The following is an 11,517-nucleotide window of genomic DNA, read 5'->3' as shown; positions in this document are numbered from 1 at the left end:
GACTGAAGTTGTGGAAGTGTTTTGCACTTGAATTTCATGGCTGTTTTAGTTTGTCAGTGATTCCTCTTTGAATCGAAATCTCACTTGACACAACAGATACATAAGTTCTTTCTTTAGAGACATATTTATACAGTCTTCTAACTGATTTATTATTTCAGTGGTTTCTCTCTCAGTCTAAAATTCATCTGGAAGACAGTTTACACTTGGATATATAAATTCCAGTTCTAGAGACACACTTAACAATCTTCCGGACCACATTGTGTCTTTCTTCTATATCAGTGGCTCCAAACCATTTTTTTTTGGCCATGCACCACCTAATCGCATCTAAAATCCTGATGCCCCCAGTGGTGATATATAATCATTATATTTATGTGTGGATATATAATTCTTATATTCACGTGGAGGAAGCCTAAGAGGCAATTAACTTGGTTTGAACATTCTGGAATTGCCCACCCTTAAAAATCAAAATAGCCCCAAATGGGAACTACGGCTCTACATTTTTCTCCTGCTAGAAGGACACTTTAACTGGTTACCTCTAACTGCTGATCAGTGATAATCGATGCTGTTATTAATGCCCTCTGCATTTCCACTTCCTCATAATAATGAATCACGTCTGGCTACAGGTCGGTGTATATAAACAATCCGCAGTCCAAATGATCAACATATTTGCCAGGAAGATTAGCTGGAAGAGGGATCGTCGATCGTCCAATACTCTTGTCTTTTCATTATGAGGAAGGTAAGTTGGTGCTTTTGTATAACCACAGAAACAGTGCTTTTCTGAACGATTTCCTTAATTTTTCTAAAGGCTAGAACTTCGTCTAGTTAACTGGGTCGCTTCCAGATGAGCTATCTTGTCAAAATCACCAATGACAACTATAAAATTACGCATTTTCTCGTCTCACATCAATAAAAGATTGCTTACTCACTCTAGCTACTGTCGTGCAAGTCTGCTTTTTTTTCAATAAAGACACTTACTACCATATTTATAAAACATTCGTCTAACCAAGATATTGACTGATTTCAGGGGTAAAATTTAACTCAAATGTCCTTTTTGCGGATTAAATATATAAAAGAAAACAAGAACTGGCAGCATTGGACGGGTTCTCTTTTGTGTTCCTAAAAATAACTCCTCTACAAAAGGCAGCAAAGGTTTTGTATAAGCTTCAGAGGATTTTTTTTTTTTTTTGGGGGGGGGCATCAGTCTCATCACAGACAAACGCATTATGATCAATAAAAGTAACACTAAGACATCAAACTTCACAAAAAATGGAATGAAATGGAATACAAAATTTAGGCCAGAGGCCAATGTCTGGGGCCTATGCTGCTGAGGTCATTCAGCGCTGAAACAGAAATAGAGAGTAGAAGGGTTTGAAAGGTGTAACTAGAGGAAAACCTGTTAGGAGATGGTCGAGAGTAAGATAGAAGAAAGAGCATACAAAGGGAGGTACAATAAAAGGAATGAAAGGGGTTGCAGCTAGGGGCCGAAAGGAAGCTGCAACGAACCTTAAGTAATGCCTACAGTGCATCGCGGGAGGTACACAGTAAACTCCACGTAATGTCTTATCATTTGTACAGTAAACTTCACTTAATATTCCATCATTTGTACAATAAACTCCACTCAATATTCCATCATTTGTACAATAAAGTCCACTTGATATATATACTATTATTTGCATAATAAACTCACTTCATATCTTATCATTTGCACAATAAACTCCACATAATATCTAATTTGTATAATAAACTCAATTTAATATCTTAACATTTGCACAATAAACTCAACTTAATATCTCAACATTTGCACAATAAATTCCACTTAATATCTTAACATTTGCACAATAAAATCCACATAACATCTAATTTGTACAATAAACTCCACTTAATGTATAATAATTTGTACATTAAACTCCACTTGCTATCTTATAATTCCTACCAAAAACTCCACTTAATATCTTATAATTTGCACAATAAACTCCACTTGACATCTTATAACATGCACAATAAACTCCACTTAATATTCCATCATTTGTACAAGAAAGTCCACTTAATATATATACTAATAATTTGCATGATAAACTCCCCTTCATATCTTATTATTTGCACAATAAACTCCATATAATATCGAATTTGTATAATAAACTCAACTTAATATCTTACCATTTGCACAATAAACTCAACTTAATATCTTAACATTTGCACAATAAACTCAACTTAATATCTTAACATTTGCACAATAAACTCCACTTAATACACGATAATTTGTACAATAATCTCCACTTGATATCTTATCATTCATAACAAAAACTCCAATTAATATCTAATTTGCACAATATCGTATCATTTGCACAATAAACTCCACATAATATTTCATCATTTGCACAATAAACGCCACTTAATATTTCATCATTTGCACAATAAACTCCACTTAATATTTCATGATTTGTACAATAAACTCCACATGTACTATATAATAATTTGACGTTTCTCCTCTCTACCAGATTTACACTTTCCTGATCTTGAGCATCGTAGCCGTGTCGTGCCTAGCACACCCGCATCCGAACGCCGACCCTCAGTTCGGTGGCTTTGGCTTCGGCGGCAACTTTTACGGAGGATTCAGACACAGATATCCCTACGGCTACGGTTATGGGGGCTTCCCATATCGACGGCCTTTCTTCTTCAACAGATACCCCGGTTTTCGACCTCCCCACGTTCACCTTCACAATCATTTCCCCTGACATTGAGGTCAGCTGAGGTTACGGACGATTCGAAAAGGATTACAGTTTATTTTTTTAGCGATATTTTCCTATGGGTTTAAGACTCGACAACCTTCACTTAACTACTGAATAACTTGGTTTTACTAAACGGACATGGGAAGGTTTATTTAAGGAAAGGCTTATTAAACTGTTACTGCTCAAGAGGAGGGTTTATCAAATTACTTAATGCTTAAAAATGAATGGTTTATTAAACTGCTAATTAAAGGAAAGGTTTATGAAAGAAATGGTTTATTTAACTGTTAATGCTTCATGAAAGATGTTTCAAACTGCAAATACTTAAACAAATGTCAATGCTTAAGGAAAGGTTTATCAAACTTTAAATGCTTAAAAAAGTTTTTAAGGCTTAAACGAAAGGTATATCAACTGTAAATGCTTAAAAAATTATTAATGCCTAAAAGGAAAGATTTATCAAACTGTAATTGCATAAAATTTAAGGTTTATCAAACTGTAAATGCTTAAAAGGAAAGGTTTACTAAATTAAAGGTTTATCTAACTGTAAATGCTAAAAAGAGGCTAATTTGGGAATGTAAGGAACTGGAAATTAAAGGCCTGAAATACAAATAAACATCTTGACCCAGTCTCGTATTTTTTGACCCAAGTCTTGTCAGATGTGAAGATTATTTATAAAAACATGTAAAGATGCTTAGATTTCTCAACGAAAAAGTCACGGCGTTTTTTAAATATAATAAATCCTGTTTGACTAGTAAATTTGGATGAGTCCGTGATAAGGAGTGTTCGTGTGGCTATATTTTCCCCTTTCTATTTTAAGTATATAAAACCTCAACCACAAAGAATGGAATGGAGTATAGAATTCTGACCTATGAGGTCTCTCAGCGCTGGAAAGAAAACTGAGAGTAGGTAGGTCTGAAAGGTTAACAGGAGGAAAACCTCAAAGCAGTTGCACTAAGAAATATTTTAGGAGAGGGTGGACAGCGAGATGGAAGGCGAGATCATATGAATGGAGGTACAGTAAAAGGAATGAAAGAGGTTGTAGCTACGGACCGAAGGGACACTGCAAAGAACCTTCAGTAATGCTTAATGTACAATATATGGAGCATTATACTCGTAATGATAAAACCCTCCACTACCTTTATCTTAAATAGAAAAGTAGAATTTGCAATGAAATTCTAAGAGAAGAAGTGTTAATCTAACCACGCATGAGGCTTGTGGATGTAGACATATTACGAAATAACGTCTCGGACAAAAGTGAAAGGCAGTAAATAATATTCAAGGCCACTGAGATCGCTTATGATAAGAGGTGCTATAGATGCGTGCAAGGGAGTAGATGATAATTCATTTGGGAGCAGTTAGTAGTGTCTACGAATAGAGTGAAAGTGTGTAGGTATTAGGTAATGAGGATAAATGATGGTTCAAAGATGAAAAGTCTGGAGGTGGCTATTTGTGGCAAAGGCTTTGCATTTATGAAAAAGTAGATGAATGTATATATATATATGAAATCAATAGAACGATCCACAGTAATACTCTTGCTCAGCAATACGAAATGTATTTCTAGGAATATTTACGATAGAGCTTAAGCTTTTCATCCATCCTTCTGTGTACTCGATCACCACAGAAGGATGGACGAAAGCTTTCAGCTCTGTTAATATTTCTATAAATACATTTCCTCTCTCTAAACAAGAATATTACTATGGATCCTTCTATTGATACCTATCTATCTATCTATCTATCTATCTATCTATCTATCTATCTATCTATCTATCTATCTATCTATATAGACAGATAGATAATGAGAGTGCTTGAGTAACTGTACCACATATCAGAATTGGCCTCACGAGATAAACGAATATGATCTACTATGGATACAGAAAGAGGCTGATGTTGTGGAAGCCTTCCTCTGTTGAAACTCAGGATTGATCTAGCCTTTAAATGAAGGTGGAAGTGGCTGCTGTTGGTTTCTCTCTTAATCCACAACCTATCAGGGTAAACAGCTCATATGTGGAGCTGTCTACCCTAAAAAGTTGTAGATTCATAGGGTCATCAACAACTGTCACCGTCCTCATTTAGATGCCATGTAATATTTAGCCTATTTTCTAAACATCATCTTTTGATCGTAAATGGCTACCTCCAAGCGCTGATTTGTAATAATGGATGACACAGTTCGTGTCCTGTACCTCTCTCCACTTTCAGATGAAAGTAGATTACGTTTGGGGACTGGTTGGCCTATATATATATTCCCCACTGCAAATATATTTACTTATTTGCGAGGGACACTGGCTGGGAGACGGTTCTCTGTTCTCCCAAGTCCTTACACTTTTTCATCATGAGGAAGGTGAGTATTGGTTCTCCATTACCTCGAGTGTTGCTTGTCCATAACCTCGAGTATTACTTCTCCATAACCTCAAGTACTGCTTCTGCATAACCTCAAGCATTGTCTCTCCATAACCTCAAGTATTGCTTTTCCATAACCTCAAACATTTCTTGTCTATAAACCATAACCTCAATTATTGCTTATTAATAATCTCTAGTGCTCAAGGACGATTTCTTTCATTTCTTTGAGCATATTAGATCACTTCCAGGCGAGTTTCTATATTCATATTAGCAACGAAAACAATTAAATACAGACTTTCCCGTCGATTATGTATTTATTTTTATACAGCCCTACTTTTGAATCATAAGTGAAATTTGCATCAATGTCAGTTCATACAGAAGATTTCTAATTCACCGAGACATTGACTTTACACATAAGCTTGAATTTTAACCAAATCTTTCTAAGTCGATAGATCTGATAATATTCTGCTTTGGAAAAAAAAACTTTCTCTCCCCCTGAGATTCAAGAATCAATGAAAATAAGGCCTTTATATGAATAATTAGTTTGAAAAGTACTGACGCATCTCTCGAAAAAGTAACAGACGAGCGGTTTAAAAAAAATAAGTATGATGTGTTTTATGTCATAATATTTCTACCCAAATAACCATAAGGTTATGGACCACTTCAAACTTATATTACTCAGACCACAACAAGCCTTGAACAAAACAAATAAACAGACGCTCCCCAACCACTGAAAAGATTGGCGAGATGACACAATAATTATTCATTGATACATTACCATCGAAAGAATTGCTTGGCGAATAAATCAATAATCTGGTTTTTCGCAACTTCGTAATACCGCTTGACAAGATGAGGTGATAATACCCTTCACATACCAAAGGACACTGCACGTACGAGTTCCTTGCACTTTTAAGCTCTTGGAAGTCCGGTGGTTAATCCAACCAAACCCTCGACTATCTTATCAAAAGAAGTACAGGGACCTCAGGTAACATACGGCACTAAAGGAAATGTCTTTGCACGGAACATGTAAAGAATATAAAGAAGTCTTTATGTTTGTTTGTATGGTGTTTTAACGTTGCATGGAGCAAGTTATTCAGCAACGGGACCAAGCTTTACGTGACTTCCGAACCACGTCGAGAGTGAACTTCTATCACCAGAAAAGCCTTTATGTATGTCATAGTCAAAATGAAAGGTATGGGACGCTATTTCATACGAATGAATGTAGAGTATGTTAATCTGCAACCGGATATGCATATACGGTAAAACCCAAAAGCACTGGCCCAGTCCGCCTTTTGTGTTTTTAAACATACTGAACAAAAGACTGCCAATGTTGTTATTCAAAACCCTCTAAGTGTTTATTCCTTTAAACTTATTTTTTAATCTATCTAAAAACAAAATCGTTCTTTGAAGACTCTTTTGCCTATAATGAATGAAAAAAACATGGGCCCTTTTAACAAAATCTGCTCTCTTTTACTAGTACAAATAATGATCACTGACGCTGAGTTTTATCTTTCAAGAAGTAAAAAAATTAAGTTGGTTATAACTGCCTGAATTACTGAATATAAAAATATTATCATTCATGCAGTAATTAGGCAAAAGTTTACAATATAACACGTATCATGGATGAACTCCTTTTCATCAAGCACTGCAAAATAATTAACGATAAAGTCTAGAAATAAGTGGAGCAATAAAGGAGTCATTATATATATATATATATATATATTATATATATATATATATATGTATATATATATATATATATATATATATATACATATATATACATATATATATATATACATATATATATATATATATATATATATATATATATATATATATGCATGCATGGATGTATATGTATAACTGAAATTACGAAATTTTGGAACGTGATGAATATGTATACATAAATGCAAAATCCACGAAGGAATAAGTGAGACAATGGAGTATGTATGTATATATATATAATATATATTAATATGATATATATATATATATATATGTGTGTGTATATATACATATATGTATGTATGTATATATATACATATATATATATATATATATATATACGAATATATATATATATATATATATATATATATATATATATACTATATATATACTCACATTATATACACACAGATATTTATCCTTCCAAGTCTTTACATCTCATGCTATATCGCAAGAAAGATATATTATATTTGTTTATATATAAGCACTCTTATTCAACTTCGATAGCTCTCACTGTAAACACTAACATATGAAGACTTCAACAGAGTTCGATATCAGCATTGGTTTCTTCTTCCCTAATCAACTCAATTCTTTCAGATCTCGATTTTCCTCACCTTCAGCATCTCGATGGAACTGTCTCTTTCTTCCCCGCGTCCGAATGCTGCCTTCTTTGAAGGAGAGAATGCGTTCGGCTCTGGCTTCGGGAACGCCTTTGGAGGCCAGGAAGGCGGGAATGCTTTCGGCTCCGGCTTCGGGAACGCCTTCGGTGGACAAAAAGGCGGGAACGCATTCGGCTCCGGCTTCGGGAACGCCTTCGGTGGACAAAAAGGTGGGAATGCTTTCAGCTCAGGCTTCGGGAACGCCTTTGGAGGCCAGGAAGGCGGGAATGCTTTCGGCTCCGGCTTCGGGAACGCCTTCGGTGGACAAAAAGGCGGGAACGCATTCGGCTCCGGCTTCGGGAACGCTTTCGGTGGACAAAAAGGTGGGAATGCTTTCAGCTCAGGCTTCGGGAACGCCTTTGGAGTACAGGAAGGCGGGAATGCTTTCGGCTCCGGCTTTGGGAACGCCTTCGGTGGACAAAAAGGCGGGAATGCTTTCAGCTCCGGCTTCGGGAACGCCTTCGGTGGACAGAAGGGCGGGAATGCATTCAACGGCGGCTTCGCTGACTCTTCAGGAGGACAGAAAGGAGGCAGTGGGTCCGGCTCGTTTTTAGGCAACATATTCGGACACCGCACCGCTGCCGAGGTGAAAGCAAGGCGGTTGGAATTAGCCAAAAAATTCAATTGCATTCTCATGCCCCGACTTTGAACTTGATCGCGTCTTTGCAAAAATTCTCAGTGACATTTTCTTATGAATGTGTGACCTGTTAATTGCTATGTAATTGCTATAAAATTGTTATATATGGTCAGGAGATGTTTCTATATTCAGGAGCAACCCGAGGTGAAGGCTTATGAATTTGCTAATACTCCTAAAGACTGAGTTTGTTGATGTATGGAGTCGGAGACCGTCACTAATGGTCATTCTGGTCAGGAATGTTAGTGTTATACTGAAAATTACACTGAGAACACTGTACCACAACGAAACAATCAAACTAGGTAATGTACATAAAAAAAATTTCCATAAAAAAGAAAAATTAACAAAAATACTTTTCTTTATGTTTTTTCTTTTTACTCTCCCTCAACCCCCCTCCCCAACCACCACCAAAAACAATACACTTGAACACTGTAAGAACTCAGCAATTGACAATCAAAAAGTACGAAAGTAATCAATTCAGAACACAGTACAATATATAGCTGAATTAACGAGAGAGAGAGAGAGAGAGAGAGAGAGAGAGAGAGAGAGAGAGAGAGAGAGAGATCTATAAATGAATCACACTGGCAATTAATGAACAGGAAAAACCAGAGAGAGAGAGAGAGAGAGAGAGAGAGAGAGAGCTCAAAGAATGAAAGACTATATATGAATCTACGTTGAAAGAGTGAAAAAGGGACATTACGATCAATCAAATTCACGCTAACCATGAATGACATAAGAGAGAGAGAGAGAGAGAGATAGAGAGAGAGAGAGAGAGAGAGAGAGAGAGAGAGAATCTTTAACTACAAAAATAACAGAACACGCGAATTACAGGTTAAATAATTTATCAGCTCATTACAGATCTCCCCCTGTAGTTGTGGAGAAAATGAATTTAAATAATTAATACACAATCTCCTGAAATTAACTTCTTACAGAACGAAGTATTGCAAACAGAATCGTGATAAATCAAATCAACAATAAATTCCTCTCCTGTTTCAAATAGTTATACAGATTTCTTATTTTCGCTTTCTCGGGGAATAAGCCTACAAACTAGTTTTTGTTGTTGTTGTTCTTGTTGGGGTGTAGGAAAGGTCTTTGGAAGACCCTAAAAAGGTCTGGAAAAGGCGTTTCGCGCTGAGTTGCAGATACAGGAATCTTAGGATAGGTTATTTATGAATTATTTATTAGAATGAAAATGTAAAAAAATATATAATGTTAAGCAGTACAGAAAAATTATTTCTAATAAAATATTACATGTGTATTTTAATTTTCGCTGGTGAAACAAGGCTCTATTTGACCATAGATTTTAGCACGTTTTAAATCTTCCACGCGTCTCGAGAAAGCTGGAGGTCGGATCACGCCTTTTTTGGCGATGCCTTTTTCAACGACATAAAATCACATACGTATGTTATCTTGTAGACAGACTGATTTCAATCGATCTACGGGAAAACATATGTCTTACCTATAGGTACAAATTATAAAAGGTATAACCCGGAATATGAAGTCTTAAGCTTATCGTCGAATTCAGTCAAAGTTAAATCTTACAAGCGAGCAATTCTGTTGCAAGTTATTATGAATAATGGATTGGACACTGTTGATCCTACCAACTATGTGTATAACAGAATAGAAGTTATGTCAGTCCACTCTTGATTTTCTCTGAAACCACCTAATATATATATATATATATATATATATATATATATATATATATATATGTTTTTATATATATATATATAATATATATATATATATATATATATATAATATATATATATACTATACATGACTTCAATTTCCCCACATGATGATATGAATAGTACGTCGGAAGGCCAGATTGTAAGTCAGTAGTCGCTTGATAATGCCATAAAAGGCGAAACAGCTGTCGCGAAAAATCAATAAATGGAAGAAGGAAGTTTGCTTATTTTTCACCATCAATTGACAAACGAGAATCGAAAAACCCACTCTCTCTCTCTCTCTTCATACTTCCAATATATAATTGACTGTCTACCCCAGTTTCTTCTTTCCTTCAAGCCGTCAGTCGATCATATTAGTGTCTGAGTGTTTTATCTTGGAAATAAAAATTCAAAATAGTTCAACTGTTTATTTTTTAAGGAACTTTTCATTGTACATTACTGAAGTGAGTTACTCCACAGTTGTACACTAAACATCAACAATGTTCTCAGTACAACACCATCAACATTACTGACTAGATAATCAATACGCCAGAAGTCTTTATTAATAATAAGAGGGATCTCTTCTCTCTGTATTTTCCTTTACCTCGTCTTACTTCTTCCTAATGAACACCAACATATCCTATGGAAGTTTGAATTTTGGTGGGCTGGTTCCATATGAATAGGTTTCATCTACTGAATCATAATAATAATAATAATAATATAATAATAATAATAACAGCAGTCTCCTATTCCACGAATAACCTAAATCAGACCTCCGAAGTAATAGCTATTTAAAAGAGCTTTTTCTTTCAGTGTGATGTTAAGTACAAAAAGTACGTGAAACTTTAACTTAAATCTAGAAAACACATTTAATTATTATTATTATTATTATCATTATTATTATTATTATTATTATTATTATTATTGTACGCTGGAAACAGACCTTCTTTCAAACAAGTTTTATTAAAAATAATGGCAGAATTCACAGAATTGATTTTGTACAATATTCTTTCAATTCTCCTTATGATTTTCCCCTCTGGCACGCTGGTATTATAAAGCAGCTGTCCAATGTTCATCGTGCTGTAGGTCGTCAACGGAAATTTCGGGCGGGCTGGTGTTATCAAAAGCAAAACTGGTTATCAGGGACAGGCTGGGGTCGTCAACAGGTATACAGGTGGGTTACGTAGGTCGGGAACAGGCCGTAGTCGTCAGGGGTCTATTCGGTATTTCATGTTATTTCTTCTTTTCTGGTTTTCAAGGCGTCTACATGTTTCGGCCACCTCGTTTGGCCATCTTCGGGACGGGATCGCTGAGTGCAATGGTCTGTGTCAGATGTATTCACGCTATTTATTGCATTCGGTTGGCTTGAAGAAACAGGTACCTCACTTTTCATTGGGCAATACCTGTGACGTCACGAGCGATGTCATCAGGGGGCCCGTTGCTGGTTGGCTGTCCTCTTCGTGGGCGGAGCCTCATCCTTATTGGTGAATCTTAGAAGCGCTGCACATCGGGAGGGAGAAGCCCAGTTTGAACATCACACAGGAGACCTTCCTCCTCCCCACCGCCGTCAGGAGAGCAGCAGACACCGCCCCACAACGACCATCGCACCAGAGGGATCCTGAGGATGATAGAAGCATTAGCTCTCATCCTGAGGACGTCCCTAGTAACCCTGAGGGTGATCGCAGCTCAAGCTCTCGCCCTGAGGACGACCTGGTAGCACGCCCTTCGAGGGGACCTCCACCATCACCAATAAGGATGAG

General features: G+C 36.3%; 2 long non-coding RNA genes across 2 annotated transcripts; both read left to right on the top strand.

The window, feature by feature from the left end:
* Positions 1-635: 635 nt before the first annotated feature.
* LOC135216778 (uncharacterized) lies at positions 636-3,352 on the top strand. The gene is made up of 2 exons (XR_010314915.1): positions 636-736; positions 2,499-3,352. It is a non-coding gene; the product is annotated as an uncharacterized LOC135216778 (long non-coding RNA).
* A 1,635-nt stretch (positions 3,353-4,987) lies between these two features.
* Positions 4,988-8,444, top strand: LOC135216019 (uncharacterized). Its single transcript, XR_010314786.1, has 2 exons — positions 4,988-5,064; positions 7,392-8,444. It is a non-coding gene; the product is annotated as an uncharacterized LOC135216019 (long non-coding RNA).
* The last annotated feature ends 3,073 nt before the right edge of the window (positions 8,445-11,517 follow it).

The sequence above is a fragment of the Macrobrachium nipponense genome, chromosome 6 (assembly GCF_015104395.2).
Source record: "Macrobrachium nipponense isolate FS-2020 chromosome 6, ASM1510439v2, whole genome shotgun sequence".
NCBI lineage: Eukaryota > Metazoa > Arthropoda > Malacostraca > Decapoda > Palaemonidae > Macrobrachium > Macrobrachium nipponense.
The sequence above is the reverse complement of the archived record's forward strand: the minus strand, read 5'-3'. Positions and strand labels throughout refer to the sequence as shown.